Genomic DNA, 10,248 nt, shown 5'->3' on the forward strand with positions numbered 1-10,248 from the left:
ACAGCAACACCTAGACTAGTGTTTAGCTAAACAACTGGGCACCATAGCCTAGCCAAGTTGATGCATAAAATTAACCATCACCTACAACACATCAACATTTGGGAGATAATATACTAAAGTAGTTATTAGAAGATAATTTATAACTTTAAATGCCTATATTAAAAATAAGAAATATCTAAAATATTATAGTGTTCCACCCCAATAGTAAGTTAGAAAAAAGTAGAATTCAATGAAATAGCAAATAGACAGACAACAGAGAAACTTTGAAGCCAAAAACTATTTTTAGAGCATCAATAAAATTGAAAAACTTTTAGCTAGACTAATCAAGAAATAAGAGAGAATATGAACAACCGATACAATAAATGAAAAGGAGGTTATCACCGCATACATTAAAAGGATAATAATAGAATATTAGAAACAAATTTATGCTAACAATTTAACAACTTAGATTAAATGAAGAACATCTTGAAAAACACAATTTACCAAATTGACACAAGAAGAAACAGAAAACATGAATAACTAAATATATACATAAAAAACTAAATTTTATGTCAAAAGCATTCCCCAAAAGGAAATTCCAAGCCCAAGTCTACCTATGATATTGAATCAAATCAAATACTCCAGAAATCAATTATACAAATATTACCCAAAATTTTCAAAAACAGAGAAGCAGGAATTACAGCTGAACTCATATTGTGAGGCCAGCATAACCCTGGTAACAAGATCTGAGAATGGCATTACCAATAAAGAAAATTATCAATGAATATTTCTCATGTAGATAGATGCAGAATTCTTAAGGAAATATTAGCAAATAAAATGAAAAGATATATTTAAAAAGATAATGGATCATGATCAAATCAGATTTATACCAGAAATGCAATGCTAGTTGTATTCAAATATCAATCAATGTAATTCACTATATTAAAAAATAAAGCAGAAATAGAGTATGATCATTTCAATCTATGCAGTAAAAAACATTTAAAAATATTTAGCACTATTCATGATAAAAGCTCTGAAGGAACTAGGAATTGTAGCAAACAACTTCAAAATAATAAAGGGCATCTATGAAAAATCTACAATTGACATCATCTTTAATGGTGAATATATGAATTATTTTATCCAGAGATCAGGAAAAAGGAAATGATGCCCATTTTCACCACTTCTACTCCATATTGTTCTGGCAATCCTAGCCATTGTAAGTAAGGTAAGAAAAAGAGGAAAAGGTATAAAAATTAGGAAGGTAAAAGAAAACTGTCACTCTCTGCAGATGATTTGATTTTTCACACAGAAAATCCAAACAAATCTACAAAACAACTACTAGCACCAATAAAAATATTTATCAAGAATGCAGGACACAAGTTTACTATTTTAAGTATAGTATATTATCATATATGAGCAGCAAAACATTGGAAAGTGAAATTGTTAAAATTCCACTTATAGTCATGTTAAAAGAATATAAAATATCTAAGAATAAATATAACAAAAGACACCCAAGAACTTGACACTAAAAACTATAAAACATTGTAAAAGAAATTAAGGAAGATCTAAATAAATAGAAACACATACCATGTTTGTAGATTGGAAGACTCATATTGTGAAGTCAACAATTCTCATCAAATTGATCTGCAGATTTAACTCAATCCCAATTAAAATTGCAGTCAGATTTTTGTAGAAATTGACAGGCTGATTCTAAAATATGTTTGGAATTTAAAAGTTTCCAGAGAATCAAAACAATTTTAAAAGAAAAGAGCAAAACTGGAGAACTTGTTCTGATCTCAGAACTTATTTTAAAGCTATAGAAATCAAAATAGTTTGGTATTGGTGGAAAGATAGACATGCGACTAATGGAATATAACAGAGGGTCTAGAAGCAGACCTATAAGTATTTGATCAATTGATTTTTGACAAATTTCTATGTTAATTCAAAGGAGAAAATCTTTTCAACAACTGTTACTAGTAAAGTGGATATCCGCGTGGAAAAAAAAAAGGAAATTGATCCTTATCTCACACCATAAACAAAAATTTACTCAAAATGGATCATAGACCTAAATGTGAAATCTAAAACTCTAATACTGTAGGAAAAAGAGAAAATATCTTTGTGACCTTGAAGTAGACAAAGATTTCTTAAATAGAAAACACAAGACTGGGTGTGGTGGTTCACACCTGCAATCCCAACACTTTGGGAGGCCAAGGCAAGTGGATCACTCGAGGTCAGGAGTTTGAGACCAGCCTGGCCAACATGGTGAAACCCCGTCTCTACTTAAAATACAAAAATTAGCCAGACCTTGTGGCACATGTCTGTAATTCCAGCTATTCAGGAGGCTGAAGCAGGAGACTTGCTTGAAACTGGGAGGCAGAGGTTGCAGTGAGCCGAGATGGTGCCACTGCACTCCAGCCTGGGCGACAGAGTGAGATGCTGTCTCAAAAAAAAAAAAAAGAAAAGAAAAGAAAAAGAAAACACAAAGCATGAAATATTAAAATTATAAATTGATGAATTGGAATTCATGGAAATGAAAAACTTTTTCTCTTTAAAAGTCACTAGTAAGAAAATAAGAACAAGCCATTGACTGAGAGAAAACACAAATATCAAAAGACTTATATCCAGAAAATATGGAGAACTATTACAGCTCAACAATAAAAAACAACCTAATACAAAATTAACAATGTGAAAAAAATAGAATCACACATCATCCATTAATTTCACTTATGAGTGTTAACTAGGGACTCAAACATATTTTTTAATTTAATAATGTATTTAAACACTTTACCAAAAATAAAGATACACAAATGGCCAATAAACACAGACGGTGCTCAACATCATTAACCATCAGAAAAAAAAGTATAATTTAACATACATGTAATACATACCTATAAAAATGGCTAAAATTAGAATGACTGACCATACTAAATACTGTCAAGGATGTGGAGCAACTACAATTCTCACACATGCTTTTTAGGAGCATAAAACAGCATAATCACTTTAAAAAACAGTTCTGTCATTTCTCAAAATGTTACATCTATACTAACCAAAACACCCAGCCATTTTTATAAGGATTAATCCACAAAAAAAGTATATATGTTCTCACACAGATTTGTACCCAAAATGTTCATAGTAGCTTAATTATAATAGACAAAAATGGAAACAACTCAAAAGTGAATCAACAGATGAATGGGAAAACAAATCATTAATTATCAATAGAAAGGAATACTAGTAAGCAATGACAAGGAAAGAACTACTGATAGATGAAACAATTTGTTTGAATCTCAAAATCATTATGTTGAGTGAAATAAGCCAAGCCAAAAGAGAGTGAGAGTGAGAAAGGAGAGAACGAATACACTCTATGATTCCATCTAATTAAAGCAGAAAGACTAGCAAAACCAAGCTGCTAGGAAACAATACAGTGGTTATGTTTGAGGAACGGTAGTGACCGGGAAGGGCATGAGAGGGGCTTCTATGGACCTGATAATGTTTTGTACTTATTAATGTAGGTGCCGGTCATATAGTTGTGTTCATACCAAAAAAATCAAGCTGAATATAAATGATCTATGCACATTTCTATATAAATATTTGTATTAGCCAGGGTTCTCTAGAGGGACAGAACTAATAGGATAGATGTATATATGAAGGGGAGTTTATTAAGGAGTATTGACTTACACAGTCACAAGGTGAAGTCCCACAATAGGCTGTCTGTAAGCTGAGGAGCAGGAAGCCAGTCCAAGTCCCAAAACATCAAAAGTAGGAGAGCCAACAGTGCAGCCTTCAGTCTGTGGTCAAAGGCCTGAGAGCCCCTGGCAAACAGTTGGTGTAAGTCCAAGAGTCCAAAAGCTAAAGAACTTGGAGTCCAATGTTCGAGGGCAGGGAGCATCCAGCACAGGAGAAAGATGACAGCTGGGAGACTCAGCGAGTCTAGTCCTTCCATGTTCCACTGCCTGCTTTTATCCTAGCAACGTTGGCAGCTGATTAGATGGTGCCTACCCAGACTGGGGATTGGTCTGCCTCCCCCAGTCCACTTATTCGAATGTTACTCTCCTTTGGCAACACTTTCACAGAAAGCCAGGGGCAATACTTTGCATCCTTCAGTCCAGTCAAGTTGTGACTCAATATTAACCATCACAATATTATAATACAATAAACATATTCATAATACAAAAGAACATGGCTGGCCACAAACTATTCATTTTCTATTCCCATGAGCAATTAATAATATGATTATTTCTATTTCTATTCGTAGTGCCCTCAGGAACTCTGTATCATAGTATTAGAGAATCACAGTCTCTATTCTTGAACTCCAGAGCCAGTAGATCCTTCATCCTCATCAGTGACTAACACTAGCACCTGTACCACCACCAGTAGAAACAAGAACCAGTAGCACCAGCAGCACAAGAACACCATAGACCTCTTGGCTGCCATTGAAATAATAAGGTGTCATGATTCTGTTCAGAGAACATTTGCTGGACACTCTAACTTTATTTATTCACACACACTCACCCCACCACCACAAGCGCCACCTCTACCATTGCTAAGGAAAAGAACCAAAATTATATTGTAGCTACTACCTAAAGTAGTATTCTTTGCCATATGTTCGTCTATATTCCTCTCTTCTGGTCATGATGAAGGAGAAGATTACGCTGCCATTATTTGGGGCAGCAATTGCATTTTTCAGTAATTCTAATTGAAAAATGCATTTGTAAGTTCAGGCCATGTCCAGATGGGCACAATTCTATAAACAAATAGGCAGAGTATTTTATTCCAAATCTGAAACAAATGTTTTCCTCTCTGGGTTGACTTCTGACAGGGCAAGAATCCTCTCTATTAAAAACCTTAACTCAAATCCAGGAATCCTGTTGGGGGAAAATAGAATAAGGACAAACCTCATGTCCTGCATGTGTCTGTCACCATTAAATTGCTGGAGAACCTGAAGTTTCTCCCAAGGAAGACAAACATTTGTCTGCAGAACATATCAGACCCTACTGAAAGGTACCAGATATCTTTAAGAGATATATATGAGATCTCAAATACATAAGATATACATGATATATCATATATCTATCTTATCTCATCTATATAAGAGATATACATATATGAGACATATACATGTATGAGATGAGAGCATATATATCATATATATCTCATATAGATAAGATGAGAATTATGAAATTAATTGATGAAAATATGGTCTCAATTATGTTCCTCATTGGGTCCACGTTCCTTGGAAATTTAACTTTGCAGCTTATCTCATCAAAATGATGAGTATTGTTTACAGTTCTTGAATCTAGACCAACCTTGTGACTTGCTTTGGCTAATAGAATATAGAGAAAGTGATATTGTCCCAGTTCTGAACCTAAGCCTCAAGAGGTATTGTGTGCTCCCCTGTCTTTCTCAGAACACTGCCACCACCATATGAACAAACTAAAGCAGTCTGATGGAGGAAGTTTAGCTGCACCAGCCAAGACTGTCCTAGACCAGGCTATACCAGTTGATTCACATCTATGGAAGAGGGCACAGTCAAGATTAGCTCTGATTATAGACATAGAATGAGCCCACAGGAGACCAGTGCTGCCTAAATGACATATATTAAGACTTGTGAGCTTAATATAAGTGGACTTTAAGCCATTAAGGTTTTGGATGGTTTGTTATGCAAACAGGCAAAGATAATTGAAACAGAAATAGATGAGGGTGCCCATATTGCCATCATCACAAATCTAGATTTTTGGGAAGAATATTTGATCCTATTTCCTCATTTTATGAATATAGGTAAAGATAAAATGTGAACTAAGAGTCAGAGTCAGAAGTACCAGCTCTTTTCAGTACTAGATTTGGCTACTATCACATGAAAAAATGTTTGAACAATTCTAAAGTTATATTAATAAGCTAGCATTTGCACACTATATATAGACAGTGAATTATGCTAAACATTTCTACATCAGTATCTGCCTATAATCTGAGGAAATTAAGAATTGCCCAGAATCACACATGGGACTAGTATATGAATGTGCGTCCTTCTAATGCCAGAGCTAATGCCCTACAGTTATATTATATTCTACTGCCTCCCACTGAGGTAAGGTGTGGAGCTGCAAGTTTCACGGGACTGAAATTCTAAAGTCGGTACACAGAGAAAATAACAAAGCAGCTCAAACTATCCTTGAAAATGTATTTATCCATAATTTATAACTCCAGCTGCCAGAATACCACCAGTGTCAGTTTTTTCTTCCAAATGTTGAACAGACAGCTGGAATTGGGAAGGGAGAAACATCAATGGAAATAGGTAGACTGTGTTTCGGGGTCCTTGTTAATTATGTATAAAATATATGGCTGGCTAACATGGATAGATGTTCACACTTTAAGAGGTACATATGAGATCTCAAATACATAAGATATATATGATATGAGATATCATATATCTCATCTCATCTATATAAGAGATATACATATATGAGATGTATACATGTATGAGATGAGAGCATATATATCATATATATCTCATATAGATGAGATGAGATATATATATGTGTGTGTGCATATATATATATGATGCCCACACTATAAGAGATATATGGTTAGCTGGATAGATGATCACACTATAAGAGATATATGAGGGCTAAAACCAACTGACTGATCATACTCACCTTTCCCATCTCATTTTCCCTTCCACCCATAAGCCAGACTGATAGAATCACTTGCAACATTAAAATTCTCTCTTTCTCTGCCATGCCTCCTATCATTGCCAACTATTTAAACACTGACATTTACAAAAGTTAAATGTGTATCTGGCACAACTATACTACACTGTTCTGTTCTGTAGTGCCAAATAAGTAACAAGCCATCATTTCCAGAAGAAATCAAGGCTGTAAGAGCTACAAGGGATACTAGAAAGGATGCTAGGCTGGGTGTTGGGAACCCTTGATCCTGATCCCTGATTTGGCACTAACTTGCTATGAAACCTAGAGTTCTGACTTTGCTATGTTTCAAATACATTTGACATCTCTGGAGCTCAGTACTCTCACCTGAAAAATGTTTTTTGACTCTAAAAAATGTCCCTTAACCTTTCTATATGAAGAGATACTGCTTCCGGGAAACAAAAAGAGTCATGGGGAGGCTGGATTGATGCAAGGCTCCTGTTCCTTAGAGAGCAACTGGTTTCTTGGCCCTCTCCTGGGTGCTTCTTTAGACCCACACTTCTGGCACCTGCCTCAGCTCCACCCTGCTCTCATGGATCCAGAATATAACAATCCTAAACTCCAATCCTAGCTCTTTCCCTTGTTACTGGCAAAAACTTTGACAACTTTCTAGGGTCTCTTTAATTTCAATTTCCTCCTGTGTACAACAGAACTAATAATATGTAACTCATGGTGTTTCTGTTAAATATATAATGTGTCAGATCCATACATTCCATGCCCCCTTGGTATCATTTAAATATTTTGTAGGCAACAGAAACAGAAACTACTAACTTAAGGAAAAGTTTGGCCAGGAATGGCGGAGGTGGCTCACGCCTGTAATCCCAGCACTCTGGGAGGCTCAAGCTGGTGGATCACGAGGTCAGGAGATGGAGACCATCCTGGTTAACACGGTGAAACCCCATCTCTACTAAAAAAAAAAATACAAAAAATTAGCCGGGTATGGTGGCGTGCACCTGTAGTCCCAGCTACCCAGGAGGCTGAGGCAGGAGAATCGCTTGAACCTGGGAGGCGGAGGTTGCGGTGAGCTGAGATCGCGCCACTGCAATCCAGCCTGGGCGACAGAGTGAGACTCCATCTCAAAAAAAAAAAAAAAAAGATTTATAAATTGGAGTAATACTGAATGAGTGCAAAAAACTGAAGAGCAAGTAAGCATGCTCTGGGATGACTGGGCTCAGGGGTGCTTCGGGCCTCCCCAAGGTAGATAAGCATTCCTACCAGGGTTCCCTACCCCATCTACCTTCTGTGTTCAGGAAATAAATTACTGAGCAGGATAATCCAATGGCCTACCTTGGACCACATGACTATATCTATAATCAGAGGGAAAAAGCCTGCTGACTAAAACCTTATTGAAGCCACACAGACTAAGAAGGATGGATCTCCCTAAAGGAAAGAGGCACAATTACTAGAACAAGAGAGGGGATACTTGGCAGAAAAAAACAGATTCCATGCCCAGTCCTGCAAGTTCTGCAAGTTGTCATCAATCCTTCTAGAAAGTCATTTTTTAAAAGTTCTATCCAATGGCACTACCTCCTCACTCACATTCTTGCCCAGACCTTTCCTACCCACCCACCTGCCTGCCTGTTGGGCCTTTTGTGATTCCAGCCCCGCTTCACCACTGGGAGCCCTGTCAAGCTTAATTACCTTAGGGGCTGAGGCTCTTTATGCAGGTGAACTGAGGCACAAAATATCATCTATTCAGTGGGTAAGCCTAGGTACCCCAAACACAAGGATTTTAGCTTTTCTCACGTACAGAACCATACAATTTCTACACAACTGATGAATCAATAAATGCAAAAAGGGAGATCTTCACCCAGAGACAACACAAAGAAACTCAGGAAGCAAAGCTGTAAGCTAGCCCCTCCCTCTGTGCACTCCCTGCCTTGGTGTGCTCACTCATGCTATTTGAACAGCTGACAGAGGCTTGGCCTGGTCTTCTGAGACCTCCATAACATCACATTAGACAATAACTCTATCTTTAGCCATGAGTGAAATAGAAAAGGAAGAGAATCAGAGCCAAACAGACTAAGATGAACAGAGAAGTCTGGACTTTCATTTGTAATGTTTCTTAGCAAAACAAGGGGATGTTTGGATGCTGGGTCTGTTTATTTAGACTCAAGATCTCATATCCTAATGTGAACTTTCTGGACAATGTCTTTTGATTCCTTTAATCTCTCTGTGGCCTTTTTCTACCCAGTACAAAACAGCTGGATGAAAAGTCACACCTGCATTCCACAAGTAGAAAAATATAATTCAGTCTAATTCAGTTTTCCGTGTAACATAATCACTAGAAGTAGGGATTCTTGGATTCTGATCTAACTGCCAACCACTGCCTAACTTGAGGGGAATTGCTTTTCTTCTGTGGGCCTCAGTTTTCTCATCCCTTGAGTGAAGATGCTGAACATCACATTTTCTAAAGACTGTTTCTTCCTGTTTTGAGGTTCAATGAAGTTAGGGTCAGAGGGACTTCTAGGAATAAATGCTTCCAGTGTTCAGGTAACACAAGTTTCTCCTGAGGAGAAATACAGGAAAATTAAAGGGCTCCATTTGCCCACTTTGATTCAGCTGGGGGTGAGGAGCTGAAAAGGACACCTGCTGATGCTACTCATGAACTGTGTAGCATCATTCTTTGAGAGCACTGGTTATGTAGCATTTGGGATGATGATAAAAGTCAAGGATCAGCAAACTTTTTCTGTAAAGGAGCAGATGAGAAACGTTTTAGGCTATGCTGACCTAGAGTCTCTGTTGCAAGTATTCGACAATGCTACTGTAGTATGAAAGCAGACATAAAATACATACATGAATGAGTGTGATTGCATTCTATTACAAAAACAGTAGTGGGGACATAAGCTGTAGTTGTCTGACCCCTGATATAAGTGATGGTCTTTGTGATTAGAAATGTATAACCTTATCCTCCCTCCCACTTCACAGACAAATGTAAGTCCTGCAGGAGTTTATTATTACCAAGAGAGTTTGGAAAATGTTTCAAAGCCATAAATAGTTTGGAATAATAATAAAACTGTGAAGATCAGTGAACTAGGAAACAAAAGATGTAGATTGAGGCCAAATGCAACCATTTAACTAGTTGGCAAATGATTTAACCTCTATGAATCTAGGTTTCCTCATGTCCAATTTTTTTGGAAATGGTACATGCTGTGCCTAAAAGGAATAAGAATAAAAATAGCAACAGTTAACATTTGAGTATTCTCATAAAATTGTAAATGTTTTTTTTACCTTTGTTATCACATTTAATTCTCAAAAAAGCCATTATTATCTATCTAAAGTATAGGTATTATTACCTAACTCACAACATTCTGACATGTAGATATTATTACTCCCATCTTATAATTCAGATACTGAAGGTCAGATGAGAAGTAAAAGTCAGATGAAAATGCTCTGAAAACTCTACAGCACTACATTAGAATAAAGTTATATAATTACTCAAGATAAGGGAAACAATGTTTCCCAAGTCTTTCCTCCACATGTTGAAATTGTGCAGTTTCATCATAGTATCTAAAATCCAATACAATATGCATGTTCCAATACCCACTTTATGTGTAATCAACCACTACCC

This window comes from Pan paniscus, chromosome 8 (assembly GCF_029289425.2).
Source record: "Pan paniscus chromosome 8, NHGRI_mPanPan1-v2.0_pri, whole genome shotgun sequence".
NCBI classification, from domain to species: domain Eukaryota; kingdom Metazoa; phylum Chordata; class Mammalia; order Primates; family Hominidae; genus Pan; species Pan paniscus.